General features: G+C 42.9%; 1 pseudogene; it reads right to left on the reverse strand.

The window, feature by feature from the left end:
- Positions 1-3,518: 3,518 nt before the first annotated feature.
- Positions 3,519-9,786, reverse strand: LOC110343858 (solute carrier family 25 member 3 pseudogene; annotated as a pseudogene).
- Positions 9,787-21,774: the final 11,988 nt, after the last annotated feature.

Genomic DNA, 21,774 nt, shown 5'->3' on the forward strand with positions numbered 1-21,774 from the left:
CTGTTTATTTCACTTGAGTATCACTTCAACGTGCATCCATTTAGCTATAAATATCTCTAATTTTTCATTTTTATGGCTGAGTAGTACTCCATTTTATTAAAAAACCATATTTTCTTTATCCATTCTCCAGTTGATGGGCAATTGGGCTGCTTCCAAGTTTTAACTATTACAAATTGTGCTGCTATGAACTGATTTTCTTCTTGACATTTGGCCTTTTGCAGATACAGATTTTTTTGGTATAGGGTCAACAATCCCTTGCAGTCATAGCTGTAGGTATTTACTTAAACATAGCAGCTAATATCATTTATATGCCAGTGATTAATAAATGCAGTAGAACTCAGGTATAGAATCAAGATATGGCTAGTGCCGTACATGGACCTATTATCTAAGAACCTGTACAATGGTCCTCCCATAACCAATTTTAGCACGGTGAGGATTTGTCAAATTACTATTATAGCCCATTCTTCCGCGTCCTGGAGCTTGTCTCCCTTCCTCCTTTATCTCTTGCTCTCTTTTATCCTGCATTCTGGTTTCATCTGAGTTAACCTAACCATTTTAGAAGCTGTCTATAGAAAATCAAATATCACATGGCATTCCAAATTAAAACACAAATCATTAAAATTCTGGACATACTACTACTTTTCCCAATACAAAGCCCTTGTCATAGCAGCCCCTCATCCCTGACTGACTCTAGCAGTGTCTTTATTTTCAAACAGTAGAATTTGGAGATATGATTAACATGCATGAAATGCTCTTGAAAACTCATAGTAGAGTTTCCCTAACTGCAACATTCAGCTGTCCTCGCTGCAGGGCCACAGACAGTCCCAAAACGTCCCTAATAACACATAGGGAATGACAAATGCATAACCACACGAGGACAAACATATCCGAGAATAAACTGATATATTTTCGTGCAAGTGACTCATGGCTTCAAGTTCCTTCCCCCAGCTTTGTTTGAGCATCCATTAGTGCAGCTCAGGAGGAAGTCCCTAGACAAGAACCATCAGCTGGCTGCCTACAAAGCAGGCCAGTTCTCTGCACAAATTCGGCACGCTGTTGGGAAAAAGACAAAGGTCCAAGCTCACCAGTCAGGACAGGTTTATTTAGAACAAACCTGAGAGGGTCTTCCTGGGCACTGAGTTCAGGCTGTGAGTCTAATTTATAGGGTCTTGAGCATGAAGAGGGGGTGTGAAAGAGAAAGGATCAAAATGGAACTGAGTTTGGTGGAGAGACAAAGCCTAAGAAGGTACCCGGAGTGGTGGTTGCCTGCCGGGAGCAGGGCTGAAGGATGATGGCAGTTATCGGGCACAGCTGGGCTTGCTGGGCCATATAACCTGAGATTATGCATCTTCAGCAGGTGTAAAAGCAAAGCAGGATGGAAGAGGCCTAAAGCAGTCTCTGGTCAGCCTAGGGGGGTGGCGGCTGGACCCCTACACCCAGTCCCCCCTCTTCTTTGCAGATAGAGGACAGCAGGAAGAAATGACTGGGCTCCAGCATGAAGGAGTGTCCTGTTTTAGGGGAACTTGTCATCATTGCATTTCACAGAGAAGGACTGATGAAGTCACCTGCTTACCAACAAGCACCTGAGAAGTCTCCGAGTCTCAAACTCTGACATCAGCATGCACCGTGAACCTTCAGAATGTGCTTTCCCTAGAACTACACTTCCTGCTTCCAGCCCTGAGAAAATCTCAGAAATGTCCAAAAGGACATATGTCAAGGATATTGATCAAAGTCCTACATATCACAGCAAAAAGAAAACAAACCTGAAAGCACCCTAAACACCTAGCCATAGATCAGCAAATAAATTATAGCACAGCTCTCAGGTGGAAAAATCATTGGAGTCATTAAAAATGAGATTCAAAGAATGTATTTATGGATCTGGAAAATGTTCATGATATATTTTCCATAAAAGTTTTAGTTTATTATAGCTTCTATACAAATTAACACAGATTTAGTGATTTAAAACAAGACAAATTTATGATATTGCAGTTCTACAAGTTAAAAGCTAAAATCAGAGTGTTAGCTAAAAGCAGCTAAAAATCAGAGTATCAGCAGGACTGGTTCTTTTGTGCTCTTACCAGGCCTGAGCAACCACCTGCGTCCCTCCCAAGGCCCTCCTCCATTCATCTCCAGCCTGGCCCTCTGACTCTGTCAGCCGTCTGTTGTCACCCCTACTTCCCGGATGCTCCTGCCTCTTCCTTTTATGGACCTTTGATTCCTTTGAGACCACATCCATAGACCAAAATAATCTCCCCATCACAAATTTTTTTTAATTTAACTACATCTGAAAATTTTTTTTAGCTCTTCAAGGTAACACATTTATAAATTCCAGAGATTAACAAGCAGGACCTATTATTCTGCCTGCATAAAAGTTCCAATCACAGAACAGCATATGTAGGTATGGTATCTGGTTCCATATCTCTGTTTTTTGACAAAAAAAATTTATATAGACACTGGGCAAAAGACTAATTACTCAGGAAATGGTTTTTGAAGCCTACATTTCTGATTTTTGACAAAAATTATATAGGTATTAGCCAAAGACACTTTTATTACTCAGGAAATCCCAAAGGGTTTTGAAGCCCTATTCCAGGAACTGGGGACAAAAACATATTCTTTATTATATTCTATATTCAGATTTTCATTTGCTTTTCCCATCAGAACCTGGGCAGTGAGTGCCTGTATATGGTGGGCACTGACAATGCTCTGAAATAGATAAGGCCAAGCAGACACAGGGCTGCCCCCAGGAGTTAGTTTAACAGATGAGAGAGACACTGAGCTCTACTTCAACAGTCAGCTATTGCAGCACATGGATCAGTGCTGAGTGCTGTATGAGCAGGATCAAGACGGGGTGCTTATGCAAAATGGTATGAAGGTTTCTCTAAAAACAACACAGAGCAGGACATGGTGACTTATGCCACCACTCTCAGAGGCTGGAGCAGGAACATCATAATCTCAAGCCCAGCCTGGGCAACTTAGCACGACCTTGTCTCAAAATATAAAAAATTTAAAAATCTAAAAAGAGCTTGGGAGAGGTTCAATCTCCAGTACCACCACCAAACAAACAAGCAATGAAAACGTGGTCCAGCAATCCCACCACTGGGTATATATCCAGAGGAAAGGAAACTGGCATGTCAAAGATGCCTGCGCACTCCCATGTTGATTGCAGCATTCTTCATCAGAGCCATGAGATAGGAGCAGCGGAGATGTCCATCAGGGGATGAATAAAGAAAATGTGATATACAGGTATACATATATATAATTTAATATTATCTAGCACATAAACAAGGATAAAATCTTATCATGTGCAGCAACATGTATGAGACAGGAGGAAAATCTGTTAAATGAAATTAGCCAGGTGCAGAAAGACAAGTATCGCATCTTCTCACTCAGATATTGTCTTAGTCACTTTCTCATCACTGGGACAAAATATTCTGCACTCACAACTTAAGGAGGAGAAGTTTATTTTGGCTCAAGGTTTTTAGAGGATTCAGTCTATAGTCAGCTGGCTCTGAGGCAGGAAATGCATGATGGAAGGGGCTGACGGAGGACAGCTGCTCTCATCATGGTGGCAAGGAAGCAGGAAGTGAAGGGGGGATCTGGGGAGGGAGATGCACCCCTCCAGGTCTCACCCCCAGTGACCCACCTCTTCCAACCAGGCTCCATCTTTTTTTCATGAACAGATGAGTTTATTTTCAGCAGTAAGTTTGAAACTCTTGCTTTAAGCAAGCCTACAATAATTTTATCAGGAACAGACAATTTCCTACACTGTCATAGATATAAAAGTTCCTTTTGTACTTTTGTTCAACACTGATCAACAAGCAGATTCAGTCCACATTTGCTATGATCGATCTGTTGAGTTAACCCAAGCTTCTTTTTCAGAGCCTCTGGCATCTCAGGTGGCGGCGGGTGGGGGAGCCTGAAGTAGACCTTCACGGAGTCATAGATGAACCACTGTAGCGCAGTCAGAGTACCGACCATGATGATACGGGCAGGGTCCCATCCACACACCTCTAAAGCCAAGTCTCTGGAGGACCCAAGAAGGGCCGCTACCTTTCTCTTTATTTAGCACAGATGCCACAGAATCTACAGGGTGAGAAACTATTGCACAGAAGACTCCAGCTATGTAGCCTGCCACAAATGTTACAACCAGCTGCTCTGCCTTCGTACATTCTCTTCCACTTTGGGGCTTAGGAACCACAAACTTGTACAATGCTTCAACAGCACATTCAAAGCAGGCAAACTGCATCATGGTGTATGACATTTGACTCATCCAGAGGGGGGCAACTCCCTTGTAGAATGATGTTAGGCCTTCTTCCTTATACATTTTGGGAGCAGCATCTCTCAAAGTGTTAGCATAACCTGGTTGGGTTTGAATTCGAACTTTAGCAGCTTCCATGGGAGCCAAGGCGATGTCAGCAAAGAATTCAGCACTGGCGAAGACAGCCAAATATAGTGATGTACGCCAGAGCTAGGCATTCTCCGCACCAAGCATGTTGCTATACAAGACTTGGAAGACTCCATAAAAGCCAAACCTGCAGAGCCCTGCATAGTGTAGCCAGTGAAAGTTGGAGCCTATCCCTTAGCCCAGCCACAAACACCATCTTCTTTAAGTGTAACCGAGAATCCATTACATATGCCTTCTACTTTTGGGGGTCCACCTGCACATGGCATTTCACTAAATCCAAGGGAACCACAGCAGTATGTGTCATCCCATAATTTAAGACCCCACCAAAGCCACATAGTGCATAAAACTTCATGGAGCCGTATTCACAACTGTACTTCGCTAAGATGGCAAACACCCAACTGCTCCTTCTGACAGGCTGCAGCTCACAGAGCTCACAGAGCCAGGCTCCATCTTTTAACAGTGCAGTCAGCTCTGAACTCATCAGTGGATGAATCCATAGTGCTTCCATGATGCAGTTGCTATCCAGAAGCCCAGCTTCCAAACACAAGGATTTGGGGAGACCTTCTTGATCTAAACCATAATATACATGGAAGCTAAAAGAGTTGATTCATAGAAGCAGGGTGGAGTAGTGGTTACCAGAGTCTGGGAGGGTGAGAGGAGATGGAAATAGAGAACAACTGGTACATGAGTACAAAAATATGTTAGGAGGATTCAGTTCTAGTGGTCTATAGCACAGCAGGGTGACTATAGTTAACAATACTTCATTGCATATTTCAAAATAGCCAGTAGAGAAGATTTCAAATTCTCAACAGAAAGAGGATAAATAATGGATCGTTACAACATATTACACATGTCAAAATATTAGGCTGTACTCCACAAACATGTACAATTTTTATGTATCATTATTTTAAAAAGAGAAAAGTGGGCCTGGGAAGGGACAGTTCCCATGAGAGCTGAAAAGTGTCAGCAGGCAAAGCTCAGGAGGGTGGGAGGGAGATGACCCAGGCGCTAGGGATGTGCATGCAAGCACCACGCTGGGAGTCTCTGTTCTGGAAACCAAGTAAGGGGAGCACGGAGCTCAGAAGGTAAGAGAGAAGAGGGGGGCAGCTGTAGGGCCAACCTGGGCCAGTCACAGGAGCTCTGCAGTCATAGTAAGCATCTCGGACTTTCTCTGAAGATCCACGGGGAGCCATCGAGGGGCAAGGGGAAAGTACGGTGTAACTTATGTTGTAGAAACACAGTCCCACCATACCGTCAGCCGTGAACTGAAAGAGGCTAAGGGAATTTGCAGAAACAAATGTGATTGCCATCTCTGTAGAGCCATGCAAGATGTGCGTGTGTCTCTGACTTAGTATGGAAATGGAGAGAATTCTGCATTCATCAGTGGAGGTGTCAAGAATGCCATTCACATTTGGGCTTTAGCAGCCTGGTGGTCCTTTGGAATAGTAATAATGATGAAGGAGCCAGTTACAGGAGGAGGGTGGGGAAGCACCTGGGTAGAGCATGCATTTCCTCTCACCAATATAGTGCCAGTTTCCCTACTCAATGCTCTTGTCTTTATAAACTCAGTATCTTCCAGGGAGAAAAATCTATTTTCAAAACCAAATCAAATTTCCAGATTCCTTTGGAACAAAAGTATCTCCAAGTTTTCTTTAATTGGGAAAAGAAGCTTTGCGTTCACAAATAAGGCCAATAAATCCACTAGACACTATCTTTTGCTTAAGAAGTGATATTAACCACTTCTCTAATGCTTATAGCCCATTGTAAAACTGAGCACAAGGATTGTAATAAACACAAGTAAGCTGCTTTTTTAAGCAAAAGAACATTTGAAAACCTCAACCTCAAAACTAAATTTTATTCTGGCAAAGATTACATCCCCCCAAGATGATTATTACCACTACCACCCACTCCATTCCTCTATTCAACCTTGATTAAATAATGGGAAACACTTGAATATAATGAGTTCTTTGCAAATGTCAACAACCCAAGAACTTTTACCCCTAGGTTCCTCCTGCCACATGGCAGGTTTCCTTACTACACAGTGATTAATTCAGGGCTGCGGAGCTGACCTACAACCACATTCCAACAAAAACATTTTAATCCTGCTTTTTTGTGACCAGAAAAGGATGGAGCATGCTGAAGTGGTTACTAACCAATTTTCCTAATCAAAAAGAATTGTACTATATTGGCCAAAATATTAGTCATGGGATTAGAATCCATCCTCCCCTGAACAGCCTAATCCCCTTACAAATAGCTCAGAATAATCAGGTTAGCTTCACAGCAAATTTTAGTAAACCCATCACTCTTGCAGAAGACTTTCAGAAAAGGGAAGATCAAACAGTTTTGAAAGTCCTTGATGCTGATGAAACATCGAACAAAATAAATGTCTCACAAGGCGCTTACATAATTGATTTAAGCTAAAGTATCCTAATAGAGATACATTTGCCATCACAAATGGATTTGTGTTATAAAACCTTCCACTGTGGAAACAAATTCTTGTGCTAGTTTTCTGAATAACATGACAATGAAAGAAAGAACACGGGAAAATGCCTCACCGAGCAACTTGTCTTCTAGAGATTTTTAAATAGAAGTCTCTTTTGCCCATGCTGTTTAAATATGTGATGACCAGACAGGGTCATTAATTGTTTGTGATCTTCTGGTGAATGGGTCTCCCTGTCCTAGGAGGCAACACTATTTGGCAGGGGGAAACAGCTCAAGATTTCAAAGCACCCAGTTTGCTTTGGCAAAGCGCTCATCAAATGCACACCTCAGGACACCTAACGATGCACGCCAGATCACCAAACCACAGCCCACCTCCCCACAACTTCCAAAAGTATTTTCAAAAACCAAGGATGGAATTATAAATGTGCCACAGGTTTCCTCTTAGATGCAATTCTTTATTTAACTTTCTCCATAGAATCCTGGATCCTTATTGTACTACCTAATTTATCAGGTAGTTCATTCCAGATTCACAACCTCAACAAATAGTCATTATCACACCTCCCTATCACTATTTACACTCCCGATAACAATGCCAAAAGCCACTGATCCTAGAACAATGGCCTTTATGAGGCCCAAACTGACACAAGATGGCATCCTCACAAACTGAGCGCTCTTCTCTCTAAACACCCTCGGATCTGACCCAAAGTTTCCCAAAGGCTTCCCTGGACATGCGCACAAACACAACCATGTAGGCTTCATGGACACTGGACCACGTGACCATCAGGCCCTAAGACTCAGATCCTCCCACTAAGCAACAGTGCCCCCGATTCCACCCCATCCAGACAACGGCTCCATGGCTGTCCCCTCTCTACCACTCACCCAGAAGGAGACAACCATGCCATCTAAAGGGAGGAGCCAGCACCAACATAACTGGAACCAAAATGCTTTTATACTTTTGCAGAATGTTTGACGTGATGGGTAATTTCATGTGTCACTTACAGCGCCTGTGTATGTGCTCAAACATTTTTCAGAATGTTTCCGTGAAGGTGTTTGGGGGATGTTACTTACATTGAAATTCTTGAACAGTGAGTACAACAGATTGCCTCCCGTACTGGGGTGGGCCTTGTCCAATCAGTTGAAGTCCTGAATAGAACAAGCAAGTGGGACTGCTGTTAACAGGAGGCCTCCAGACTTCAATTGCAGCATTGTCTCTCCCCTAGGATTCCAGTCTGAGGGCTTCCAGTTTTGATCTGCTTTGGGCTCATCACGTGAGCTAAATCTTAAAATATAGCGGTCTCTCTCTCTTGCTCTCTCTCTCTCTCTCTCCCCATCCCTTGTCCTTTCTGACTGGAATACATTCTGTCAAATGCATCATAGAGTATACTCTATTTTGCCATTTGCAAACATCATAGAATATACTCATACAACTAAGATGGACAGGACTTTGTTGAGTATATAGTTTAGAAGACCAATATTGTGTGTTCAGTTCATCACTGACGTGAAGTATTGGTATATAGCCCATGCCTCTGTGTGTGTGTGTGTGTGTGTGTGTGCGCATGTACATGTGCACACACATACACTGGTTCCTTTTCTCTGGATATCCCTGACTAATATAATTAGAATATCTTAATATAAAATATAAATAGAATATCTTAATATAAAAAGTGTGAAAAGCTGTTAATATGCTGCACAAAACAATTACACCCATAATTCTTCAAATTGACCATTAATGATATCATAATAGCCTCTCTATTCACTTTAAGTAGGTCACAGCCATAGTTCTTTAGGCTTATTATTTCAGAATAACTCTGTCTTATTGTGTGTCCTTGAAACATCCAGTGAAGAAAATGAAAATATAAATACTTCATCTCTGCAATTCTAATCTCCCAGTTGTTCAGAAGGTACCTTCTGAATTACAGGTCAGAGAAACAGGTAGTCTCCCAGACAGAAGTCACTAGAATGCTCACAACTCCTAATGGAATTATGACTCAGAGTTATTGAAAAGTATGTTATATTCCAGGCGCAAGGGCCCCTGCAGGCAAAGAGGAAGGGATGCCAATTGGGAGAGATGAAGTTGGACCCGCTCGGGGCAGGAGGACCTGGTCCCCAAAGCCCTTCTGCAGGAAGAGAACGGAGGCCCTGCTGCATGTAGGCATTCTCAGCAATGGGGCTCTTCTGTGGCTATAACAATGAGGGTTTCTTGGTTTGTTTTTTTTTATGATAAATGATTTCTTAGGAGAGGTCTTGTTCTAATGAGATGGCATCATAAAGTAACAAAACCACAAAGACCACAGAAAAACAGAGTGATGGACAGCGCTGTGTAACACCATCAGGTTACCTTCACATTTCAATTACTTGTGGCAATAATAGACAGACACAGTATGAGTTATAAAAAGCCAACGGTAATCCAAAAACGTGATTCTAGCTCGTGGTTCAGAGATGCCTTACTGAAGCAAGAGACACGTGTTGCCTTTGCAGAAGAGGGTCAGTTGACAGACCCACAGGACTCAGAGGGACGGGTTCCATCTGTCCTGGAGGGCAGGTGGGTAAACGAGGCTGCCACGTTCTAAGGTCACGGCAGAGGGACTTCTTACTCACCACGATACTTGACCTTTCTGGTCAGAACACTCTTTCCTCTTTGAGAACTCCAATGTGGACAGTCAGGTTACAAACAAGAAGAGGTTGTTTGACAAACATCACCTGAAGACAAGGTGAGACGTGGAGTAAGTTGATTGTCAGCGGCAGGGGGCACAACAGACCTTTCAAAGAGACCAAAACTCCTCAGAGTGGTACCCACTCTCCAGGCAGAGAAGCTCTGCATCAGAACAGTCCTACTCACCAACTCGCCATTTCCGGGCCCTCATGATAACCAGGCTTTCATGACCAAGGCCCTTGTTCAGGTGGACTAGGGACAGCTGCAGGTGCATACACGTTGGCATCGTGATTACTTCTAGGTGTTTCTAAAACTCCCCACACATCTATCTCCCGATCGCTGTATAGGGTGGGTGTTATGGGCTGAACTGTGTGCTCCTCGTCCATACACTGAAATCCTGGCCGCCAAGTACATCAGTACACAATAGCTGGAAATAGGGTCATTAGATAACTAAGTTGAAATTAGGTCAGTTAGTTGAAATTAGATAACTAAGTTGCAATAAGTCCTTCTAAAAAAGTGAAATTTGAATGTAGGCACGGGCACACATAGAGAGAAGATGGTAGGAAGACATAAGGAGAAGACGGGCATCAACAAGGGGAAGACAGAAACTTGGACCAGAACCTTTCCTCCCAGCCTCAGAAGGAACCAACCCTGCAGACGCCTTGACCTTGGATTTCCAGCCTCTGAAACATTGAGACAATAAGCTCCTTGTTGTTTAAGACCACAGTCTGGGGGACTTTGATGTGACAGTCCCAGCAAATTAATTCAGTGGAGGACTTAGTTTTATGTGTGGATTTTCCTCTCTCAGGGTTTTTCAGTTTTAAGAGACTCACTTTTCATATGCTTGCTTTGTTTGCTATCCTATACATCACCACCATCAGACACTAAAGGTTCTTGCCAACACCCCAGCTAATGAGCCCAGAGAGGTTAATTCCCAGAGCCTGAAGGAGGGAAGCTATGTACTGCAATTGTGTATACCCCTGACCACATACTTAGCCCACAGCAATTGATGAGTATAGACATGAGAAGTCATGCATGCATATTCATGCACACTTCTGAATATTCATGAAAAATTGTCTCCATATGGAGCCTCAACAATCCCCTGCCCATTTGTTCTCAATCTTCTGTGACCTCCTTCCCCCTACAAAGTCATTTCTTCTCAAGGGAAGCTACTCATGCCAAACCCTGTGCATAGTTTTTACTATTTCCCTGGACCTCTACATTTGATCCCTTCCTTGTGATTGGAACTTCCCACTATCTTTCACTGGATCATATCACAATGAACCAACTCTCTTCCTGGGTCTCTTAGTAACCTTTCTTGACCTCTACCATGGACATTATTCCTCCATTTTTGCCTCATAAATACTACCCTTCCTTGTATTTGTATCAGCCTGCTTCTGTCAATGTATCAATTTTCCTAGAACTTATACACTGTCAGCTCCAAAATTTACACCAAGAACTCAGCCCTCTTCCCATCAGGTTCAACTAAGTATCATACATCCAGCTGGATGTATACAGAAACACTACATTCATTCTGCTCATATCCCAGGAGAGAAAGCCTTTTCTGTGGCTTTCTTGTAATTCCTTCACGCTGAAAAGGGAAGCACATGTTTTGTTGGCCTCTCTTTCATCAGTACTGAGGATTTGTATCATCCATAGACGAAGCCTTACCACACTGTATTACTCAGCTTTCTTGTGACTGGAACAAAAAACCCAACAGTCACAACTTAAAGGAGGAGAGGTTTATTTTGGCTCACAGTTTCAGTGGATTCAGTCCATGGTTAGCTAGCTCCAAGGCAGGATCATCATGGCAGAAGGGTGTGGTGGAGCAAAGCTGCTCACATCATGGCAATGGGAAATAGCCCAGGGAAAGGGCACCAGCAAGAGATAGATGCTCCAAATACTCACTCCCAGTGACCCACCTCCTCCAACTGGACCCCACCTCCTAAAACCACATTCAGCTACAAACACCAGTAGGTTAACCCACTGCCCCCATGATCCAACCATCTCTCCAGGAGTCTCTTAAGTCTCAAGCTAACAATTGCAATCAACTGCCACAGCACACAAGCCTCTTCACAAACTGGCCCTACTTATCTCTGTGACCCTAACTGCTGTCTCTCCTAAGCTAGTCAGAGCTGACAACCTCTTCTTTCTTGGATATTTCTAGATCTTTGCTCATATTCTCCCATGCTTGGGAAATCTGTCCCTCCTAACCTGCCTGAGGAAGGGCTGCTCCTCTTCCTGAGACTAAACACTTCTTCCCTTAACTTTCACGAGAGCTGATCCAGGCAGGACATCACCACATCCCATGTTCCCGTTGTATCCTACAGATGCCACTGGTGCAGTGCTTATTCTGTGTCATGCTCCTTCACTTATGAACCTGGCTTCTCCATGACCCAGGGAGCCACTGCCAAAGGGACCTCTCAGCTCTGAAGTCTCTTGATCCTGGCCCATCATGAACATGGTGACTCATAAGTGTCCCTGAAGAGAATCAGGCCTCAGAGGGGACAGCACACACAATCCATACAGGACCAGCAGAAAGAGTTGGTTTTGCTGAGAAGTACGAAATGGTACTCACACATGGAATCAGCACACTGCCCAACCCTCGTCAGGATCTGTGGCTTTTTGAACACAAAATTGCCCAAAAGGCACCATGAACAGCACTTCTGAAGGCTGGGACCTATCCCTGAAACTCCAGACACACAGCCCTGCAACTAGAATTTCAGCGCATCCCTGCCTCAGTTAGCTATGTGGAAGTAAACACTGACCCTTCATCTGTCTGACGAGTTTACATCGAGATCAACAGAGTTTATGGAATTGAGCCTTAGCATTTGTGTAAAGGACCCTGTTAGAAACTGGGCCCTAAGGTTTCTGGAACAATAGAGCTGTCTCAAAAGGAGGAGGCTGTGGATCATGGCTTATTGTTTGGGGGAAATTTTTCTGAACATACCTTCTTGGTTCTACAGATAGAAGGCCAGTGGCTGTGTGTTGTTCTAAAGGAAAACTAACATGACTCAGTGTAAAACCCAATTATGATCCAGTCATGCTCCACACAACAATGTTTCAGACAGCAATGGACTTATATATGACAATGGTTTCAAATTTTATAATGGAGCTGAAAAATTCCTAATATTTTTACTGTACCTTGTTTTATATTTAGATATGGTTAGGTACACAAATACTTATCATTGTGTTAAGTTGCTGGCAGTAACAGTAGTGTGCTGTACAGGTGTAAGGCCCAGAGTAACAGACCATACCACATAGCCTAGCCATGTAGTAGACTACCCCACCTAGCTTGGGGCAAGCACACTCTATGATGCTGGCATAATGACAAAATTGCCTAACAACACAGCTCAGAAAGTATCTGCTTCGTTAAATGATGAGTTACTGCATGTGACTGAGTCTGAACAATGTGTTTGTTGATATTTTATTGAAGAGTGGAGAGGGGGAAGAGAAGAGATAAATGGCTCTTTCATTGATGTAAATTTTAGGAAGAGCCATTGATTATCAAGGATGGAAGTCAGTGTTCTGTAGTAATTCACTAGACCTCTAACTTGAGGCCTGGAACTTCAGGAAAGGTATGAAGACACTGAGCTAGAAAGCAAATAGTCTTGGCCTAGGAAGACCATCTAATGCTGGTGGGATTCGTGTGGACAGGTTAACATCCTGATGTTGAACTATCTCCTTGTGACATTCCTGCCCTGGAAACTATTGGAATGAAGACTGAGTTGTCCCTGAAATGAGTCTATATTTCTGTTGCACCCAGTGAGAAAGAACCAACCAGAGACCGATATTAAATCCACACAGGAGTTTATTACCGGCCGGGACCCGAGCCAAGTATCGGACTCGAGCCCTGACTGGGGGGAGACAAACATGTTTTATACACCTTTGAGGCCAACAGTTTCTAGGCCCCCCTATGAGACAGAACTAGCAAAGCAAGCAAAAGGTACAGAAGTGGAACGTCCTGCTGTTAGAACATTTGTAAAACAACAGTTGATTACTTGTTGTTTCTAAGAGACTCTCTAAGGGGAGGAGGTTTCTAAGCTTCCTCCTTCTGAGCTCATCTAAAGGGCAGGCAGGTGGGTCAAGCAGCAATATGGAGTCTGTCTTGCTAACTAGGGTCCTTCAATTTCCAGAGTTCATCTTGCTGGGAAGAGACAGACGTGGGAACACAGAACACAGACTGCAGCGATGAGCCCTGGATGGGAAGACGGCACAGCCCTGGTTGGTGGTTCTTTGTCCCTGCAGTGGTTGACTTTGACAGATGTGAATGTGATAGGTGAGAGAAGCGACCTTCTGAAAGCCACAGGCCTGGACCGGTGTCAACTATTCTTTGGACTGTATTCCCTCTCTGTCATCCACAGACCTTCAAGCCCAATCTTACCATACTGACAGCCCCGTAGCACCTGTGCCACGGACTCTCGGCGTAAGGCCTGTCTTTGCTGGGGATGGAGAGACGGCGACAGGGATGGCTCTCCTCCGTGGCCAGAGTGGCGCCCTTCAGCCCTGACCAGAGCAGATGGAGCTCGTCCCCCAGAGAGCACGCCCATGAGGGGTGCAGGGGCTGATGAGCGAAGCCGGAGATCGGGGCAGCGGGAAGCTGAGCACCTCAAGCTCAAATCTCCACAAATCCCCGAATACTCAGGGGTCCATCGGAGGAGGCCAGGAGCTGCAAGGGGGAGTCAGAGTCAGGTTACACCAAGAATTAAAGAACATATGATTAGAATGTGCACCTCTGAGCTAACGGAGGCTGGGTGCCCTGTTTCCATTTTCAGCAGTTTTAGTCTATGAAGATATTTGATTGTTCATTCCACTCACTAAGGCAACACCAGGCTGTACAAGAGGATAACCATCATTGTGGAGACCCTACTTTCCTGTTGGCTTTTCGTGTGTGTGTGTGTGTGTCTGCATGTTATACTGAAAAGGATTGTAGGATAAAATGGACTATGTTAGAGAAATACTGTATAACCGTTTTTTTGCAGTTTCATGTAACCAGAAAAAGGTTAATTCTTTTTTTGTTAATGCTTTAAAATACTTAAAGCTTTCAGTTTAATTGACAAAAATTAATGAACAAAGTGGAAGGGCAGCATAAACAGCTGGAATTATTACCAAGGACATCCTGTACCTATCAGTTTGCGCAGAAAAACCAGCTCCTTTGAAATAGCTCATTACAGTTGAGAAAAGGACTCTCAGCCCATCATTATTTCTGGAAGACCGATCCTCGAAGTCACAGACTAATTGGGCTAATTAGAAGAGAAAAAGTGCCCAAAATGTTCCTTCAGCATACACATTACTTTATTTTATTTTCAGCTAAGGCTTTTTATCTAATTATATTGATTTGTAGTTCCAAACAAATGAAAAATCCTGAAGGGGGAAAACATTTATAAAGGGCAATTCTAAATGAAAATAAAAATAAAGAAGGTCAAAAGTGCTATAAAACCTAAAATATTATCCTTTTGACAACCTGTTTTAAGATACTACAATCACTTAAAACTCACTAAAAATACCTCCCAGAACACTCTGAAGAACCAAGAACTGCATGTCCCAAGTAAGTGTCAACAAGACATAGAGCTTTTGCTGTACTGTGAGGCACTTAGAAGCTGACAAATGGGTTTTACTCAGAAAGTTCTCCTGAAGTTAAATGTTCAGAACACGGGCCAGCTGACAACAGGAAATTAACCCCAAATGCTCCCAGTGTTGTGCTTGGCCACCCAGCCATGTCCAGCCTGGGGACTCATGACAGAAGTGTCCTCCAGGGTCTTGCTGGCAACCTTGGGCATCCCATCTCTGTCACATTGTCTCTGCCTGCTGTTGCTCCTGAGCATCTCAGTGTTCACATTTCTCTTCCTTAAAAGGACCCCAGTCATGCTGGATTAGGAGCCCAGCCTCCCCCAGGATGAACTCAAGGTATCTAATACATCTGCAGTGGCCTGACTGCTAAATAAAGTCACATTCTGAGATACAGGTGCTAAGGATTTCAAAATAGGAATTTAGAGGTGACACAATGAACCCATCCATTCCAGAGCATTTGGCTACTGCACCCCTTCAGCAGTGTCACTGAGGACTGCTTCTCACAGGGGCTTCATCCTGAGCCCCATGGCTTCTGCACTGGAGGAAGGAAATGGGGGGAGGGAGGCCGAGGCTGGACCTCGGCACCAGTAAGGTATGAACCCAGCATCTGCATAAGCTGAAGGGGCGGATGGGACACAGTACTGGGAATGGGGTACAAGGCCCTCTGAAGACTCCTGCAGCTCCTACGGCAGAGGTTCTCAAACTCAGAACACATCAAGATCTCCTAGAGGCTGTGGCAAAAGGCAGGTGGCTGGGCCACGACCAGGGTCTCCCACTTAGCATGCTGAGGGGGCGGGGGGCCGTAGGTTTGCACTTTTACTGGGTTTCTGAGCAAGGCAGGTGCCTCTGGTCACACTTCAAGAGCCACCACCCCAAAGCATGCACGAATGAAGAGATCTGATTTCTGATTCCAAGATAATACTTACAAAGGAGACCAGTGTCCCTTTCAGAAAACACCTTTGCAGGAAGAGGGGCCATATTGGGTTGAATGTGGTCACCCCAAACGACAAGTCCAAGGTGTGGATGAGACCTTATTTGGAAAAGGGCTTTTGCAGGTGGAATTAAGCTAAGGAGCTCAGGATGAGGCCATCGTGGCTTAAGAGGCCCTCAATAATGCATCTCCTATAACAATCATAAATATCTATGCACCAAACAATAGTGCGCCCAACTATATAAAACAAATATGGACATGAAAAGTCATATATGCACTAATACAATTGTAGTGGGGGACCTCAACACTCCACTGTCATAAATAGGTAGATCACCTAGACAAAAAATAAGTAATGAAATACTAGAACTCAATCGAACTCTTGAACAAATGAACTTAACAGATGTTTACAGAGTCTTCCACCCCACAAAATCAGAATACACATTCTTCTCAGCTGCACATGGGTCATTCTCCAAAATAGACCACATACTCACACATAGAACATGTTTAAGTAAGTGCAAAGGAATTGAAGTTATCCCCTGTATATTATCAGACCGTAGTGTGATGAAATTGGAGATCCATAGCAAAAGAAACTCAAAAAATTTCATAAACACATGGAAATTGAACAACACACTTCTGAGTAACCAACGGGTCACAGAGGAAATTAAACAAGAAGTGCCAGGGATTTGGCTCAGTGGTTTCGCCACCTGCTGCGCAAGCGCAAGGTCCTGAGTTCAATCCCTGGTACAAAAAAAAAAAAAGAAAAGAAAAGAAAAAAAGAAAAAAGGAAATTAAACAAGAAATCAGACAGTTCCTTCAATTAAATGACAATGACAATACAACATATCAGAATCTATGGGACACAATGAAAGCAGTCTTATGAGGGAAATTCATAGCAGTGAATATGCATATTAGGAAAACAGAACGACTCCAATTAAACAACCTGATGCTGCACCTCAAGCTTCTAGAAAAAGAAGAGCAGGACAACCCCAAAGCTCATACAAGGGAGGAAATTATAAAGATCAGAGGAGAAATCAATGCAAAGGAGACTAAGAGAACGATACAAAAATTCAATGAAGCCAAGAGTTGGTTCTTTGAAAGAATCAACAAAATTGACAAACCTTTAGCCAACCTTATCAGAAAAAGGAAAGAAAAGGCCCAAATCCATGCAATTAGGAATGAAAAGGGTGAGATTACAACAAACCCAGCAGAAATCCAGAGGATCATCAATACCTACTTCCAGAACCTACACGCCAATAAGATGGACAACACAGAAGAAATGGACAGATTCCTACATACAAATGAATTACCAAAGTTGAATGAAGAAGACCTAAAAATTCTGAACAACCCAATATCAACCAATGAAATTGAAAATGTAATTAAAAACTTATCAACTAAGAAAAGCCCGGGCCCTGATGGCTTCACTGCTGAATTCTACAAGACATTTAGAGAGGAACTGCTGCCACTATTGTTTAAACTCTTCAATGAAATTGAAAGGGAAGCAATACTCACAAATTCATTCCTGGAACCAAGTATCACCTTGATCCCCAAAGCAGAGAAAGACCCAACCGAAAAAGAGAACTATAGGCCAATCTCACTAATGAACATAGATGCAAAAATCCTTAATAAGATAATGGCAAACAGAATGCAGAAGATCATCAAGAAGATCATACACCCTGATCAAGTGGGATTCATCCCAGGGATGCAGGGATGGTTCAACATATGCAAATCAATCAATGTAATACACCATATCAATAAAGCCAAGGACAAAAACCATATGATTATCTCCATAGACACACAAAAAGCATTTGACAAAATCCAACATGCATTTATGATAAAAACCCTACAAAAAATTGGAATAGATGGTCTCTACCTCAAACTGATAGAAGCCATCTATGAAAAGTCAACAGCCAATATCATACTAAATGGTCAAAAACTGAAATCCTTCACACTAAAATCAGGAACAAGACAAGGATGTCCACTATCACCACTCTTGTTCAATATAGTTCTGGAAACATTAGCCGTGACAATTAGATGAGAGAAAGAAATAAAAGGAATAAAGATAGAAAATGAAGAAGTCAAATTGTCATTACTTGCAGATGACATGATACTCTATATAGAAGACCCCAAAAACTCCAGCAAAAGTCTTCTAGACTTAATAACCAAATTCAGTCAAGTAGCTGCTTACAAGGTCAACACACAAAAATCAATAGCTTTCCTCTACACCAATGACAGACTCACTGAGAGAGAAATAGGGCAAATAATTCCTTTCACAATAGCATCCAAAAAACTGAAATACCTAGGAATCAACTTAACAAAAGAAATCAAAGACCTCTTCTCTGAAAACTATGGCATTCTGAAAAGAGAGATTGAAGATGATATCAGAAAATGGACAGACATCCCCTGCTCCTGGGTAGGAAGGATTAATATAGTGAAAATGGCCATACTTCCAAAACTGCTATATAGATTTAATGCAATTCCAATTGAGATCCCAGCAGCATACTTCATGGACCTTGAAAAAACAATCCAAAAATTCATTTGGAACAACAAGAGACCCAGAATAGCAAAAGCAATTCTAGGTAACAGAGACATGGCCAGGGGTATCACAATCCCCAACTTGCAACTCTACTACAAAGCTACTGTGATGAAAACAGCATGGTACTGGCAAAGAAACAGACCTGAGGACCAGTGCAACAGATTAGAAGATGCAGAAACAACGCCAGACACACTCAGCCATCTCTTCTTCGACAAAGGAGCCAAACACCCTCACTGGAGGAAAGATAGCCTCTTTAATAAATGGTGCTGGAAAAATTGGGCTTCAACATGCCAAAGATTAAAACTAGACCTATATCTCTCACCATGCACTAAACTAAAATCAAAATGGATTAAAGATCTAAATATTAAAATAGAAACTCTGAACCAGTAGGAACAGAGGTTAGGTAGAACTCTTGAAGACATCGTTGTAGGAAAAGATTTTATGAACAAAACCTCAGTTGCCCATGAACTAGCACAAACAATCAACAAGTAGGATCTCTTCTTATTAAAAGGCTTCTGCACAGCAAGAGAAACCACCAGCAGTGTGAAGAGACAATCCACAATGTGGGAAAAAATCGTCACCTGCTCTTCCTCAGACAAAGGTCTACTATCTCCAATCTATAAAGAGCTTAAAAAGATCAGACCTCCCAAATTTAAAGGCCCAATCTGAAAATGGGCAGCTGAAATGAACAGACATTTCTCAAACAAAGAAGCAGAAATAGCAAATAAATACATGAAAAAATGTTCAACATCACTGGTCATTCGAGAGATGCAAATGAAAACAACACTGAGATTCCACAGAATGGCTGCTGTCATGAAATCAACCAATAACAAATGCTGATGGGGCTGTGGGGAAAGAGGAACCCTGCTCCACTGCTGGTGGGAGTGTAGACTGGTGCAAGCACTGTGAAAATCAGTATGGAGATACCTCAAAGAACTAGGACTGGAAGTCCCATTTGACCCCACTATTCCACTGCTGGGGATCTTCCCCAAAGAATTAAAAGAATCATACCACAGTGATATATGTGCACCCATGTTCATAGCAGCGCAGTTTGTGGTAGCTAAAACTTGGAAACAGTCCAAATGCCCATCAACTGGAGACTGGATAAAGAAAATGTCGGTTTTTTATAAAATGGAGTACTACTCAGCCATAACAAATGAGAAATTAGAGACATTTATAGCTAAGTGGATGCACATTGAGGCGATACTCTTAAGTGAAATAAATAGGACACACATATATAAATACCGAATATTTTCTCTGGTGTGAGAAACTGAAAGTGTAAATAAGGACTAAAATGTATAATAGGTAATGTGAAATAGGAAGAAAAGGGGCAAAAGGGAAGGAAGTGGGAGGGCTAGGGGAAAGGATAGAAGGGAATGGGATTAATATGAGAAAATGGAAAAATAGGAACAAAATCTTTGTAAATAGGGAGGAATGGAGGGGTTGATGGGAGGGCTGGGCAAGGGTGAAAAATAAGAACCAAGAGGGACTATGTAAAGGTGCAAATTTCCAATGATGAATGTCATTATATTGTATACCTAAAATGTACCAATAATTACAATGAATAATCGATAATGCAAAATAGGAAGAAAAGGTCCAAAGGGGTAGGAGTAGTGGGAGGGTCAGGGGAAAGGAAAGAAGGGAAAGGAAAAATGATGAGAAATGGAAAAAATGGAAATAAAGTCTTTATAAATAGGGAAGGGTGGAGGGGGTGAAGGGAGGGCTAGGAATGGGGAAAAAATAAGAACCAAGATGCATCATGTAAAGGTACAATTCCCAATGAGAAATGTAATTGTGTTGTATAGCTACAATGTACCAATAAAAGAATTTAACAAAAAAATAATAATAATGCATCTCCTTATCAAAGACAGGGGAGAGAATATGCAGACCCAAAGCAGAAGGACTTATAAACAGAGAGACAGACTGGAATGGTGTGACCAGGGGCCATGGCGCACAAGGAGCTACCAGAAGACAGAGAAGGAAACAAAGGCTCCTCCGCTAAAGTCCCTGCAGGAAGCAAGGAAGCATAGCCCAGTGAACACTTGAATCCTCTCGGCCAAAGAGAATAAATTTCTGCTACTCTAAGGTACGTAGTTTACAGTAATTTGTTATAGCAGCTCTAAGAAACTAATACTAGGGCATCTGTCATAGCCAGGGTTTGCAAGAGAATAGATTTAATATAGGATACATAATTTATAGGATTATTTTATAATATTCACTCAAAAAGTCAAGTGCAGAAGAGGGCAAGAGATCTGTCCATGTGCTAGAAATCCAAAGAATCTACCTGAGGCCTTAGATCCCACAGCAGTGTCCTGCAGAGTCCAGCTGAAGGCCTGGAGCCCATGGCAATGTCTCCTGCAAGTCCGTATCGAGAAACTGCACCAGGAAGGCCAAGGCCAGTGGTGGAAGCCAGAAAGTCTGCACTGGTGGGCTGAGGGATCTGCAGTGGAGCCAGGAACCGAAGACCTGAGCTCCCTGGAAGAGAACAGCGGCCGTCCCTGTTGACAGCGAGGACCTGAGCTCCTCTGATGACAACAACAGCTAAGTTCATATCCAGAAAACCAGCCACAGGATGCTTCTCCAGGAAAATCAACAGCATGAAATCTTCCCTTCCAGTTCTCCTTTTATCCCTTTGGCAATAATCCTCAAGTGGATCTTCCACGCCCAGAACCTCACAAATTCAGTTCAGCTGGGCGTCCCCACCCAAGTTGACCATTAGTTAATCCACCACAGCATCTTTGACTAGAACTTAAATACCCCTAAATTAATCCAAAGACCAAGCTGTTTTCCTAATCTTTCTACGACTTGATATGAGCCACCCTTCTATGTATTTCTCGTCAAAGAATAACATGTTTCAAATGAAGCAATATTACACTATGTAGAAAATCTGTGAAATATTTTTAAAGAATAAAAATGTGTTTCCTGAAGAAGTCATTGTGCCTACTGAATAAGCTGTGCTCTTCAAATTGTGCATGCAAACAAGATACTGAAGCACTGAACTGATGTGCTCCGACACATACAGGGCCCAGCACATGCCCTCCTCTCTCTCAGGGCCAAAGAGGGGTGCAGGGAAGCTGAAAAGCGCATGAACTCCAGCCAGCAGCACAATGTGCCTGCCGAGAGCAAGTGCGGTGCACAGGCAACAGCACACAGGGGAACAGAAGGGGTCAGATCTCACCTGCTGGCCCTCGGCAGTGGGCCTGGGTAGGAAGCACAGGTGGAAAAGGGACAAGAACCAG

The sequence above is a fragment of the Heterocephalus glaber genome, unplaced genomic scaffold (assembly GCF_053883595.1).
Source record: "Heterocephalus glaber isolate CG9 unplaced genomic scaffold, H.glaber_assembly_v1.0 deba00001538, whole genome shotgun sequence".
NCBI lineage: Eukaryota > Metazoa > Chordata > Mammalia > Rodentia > Bathyergidae > Heterocephalus > Heterocephalus glaber.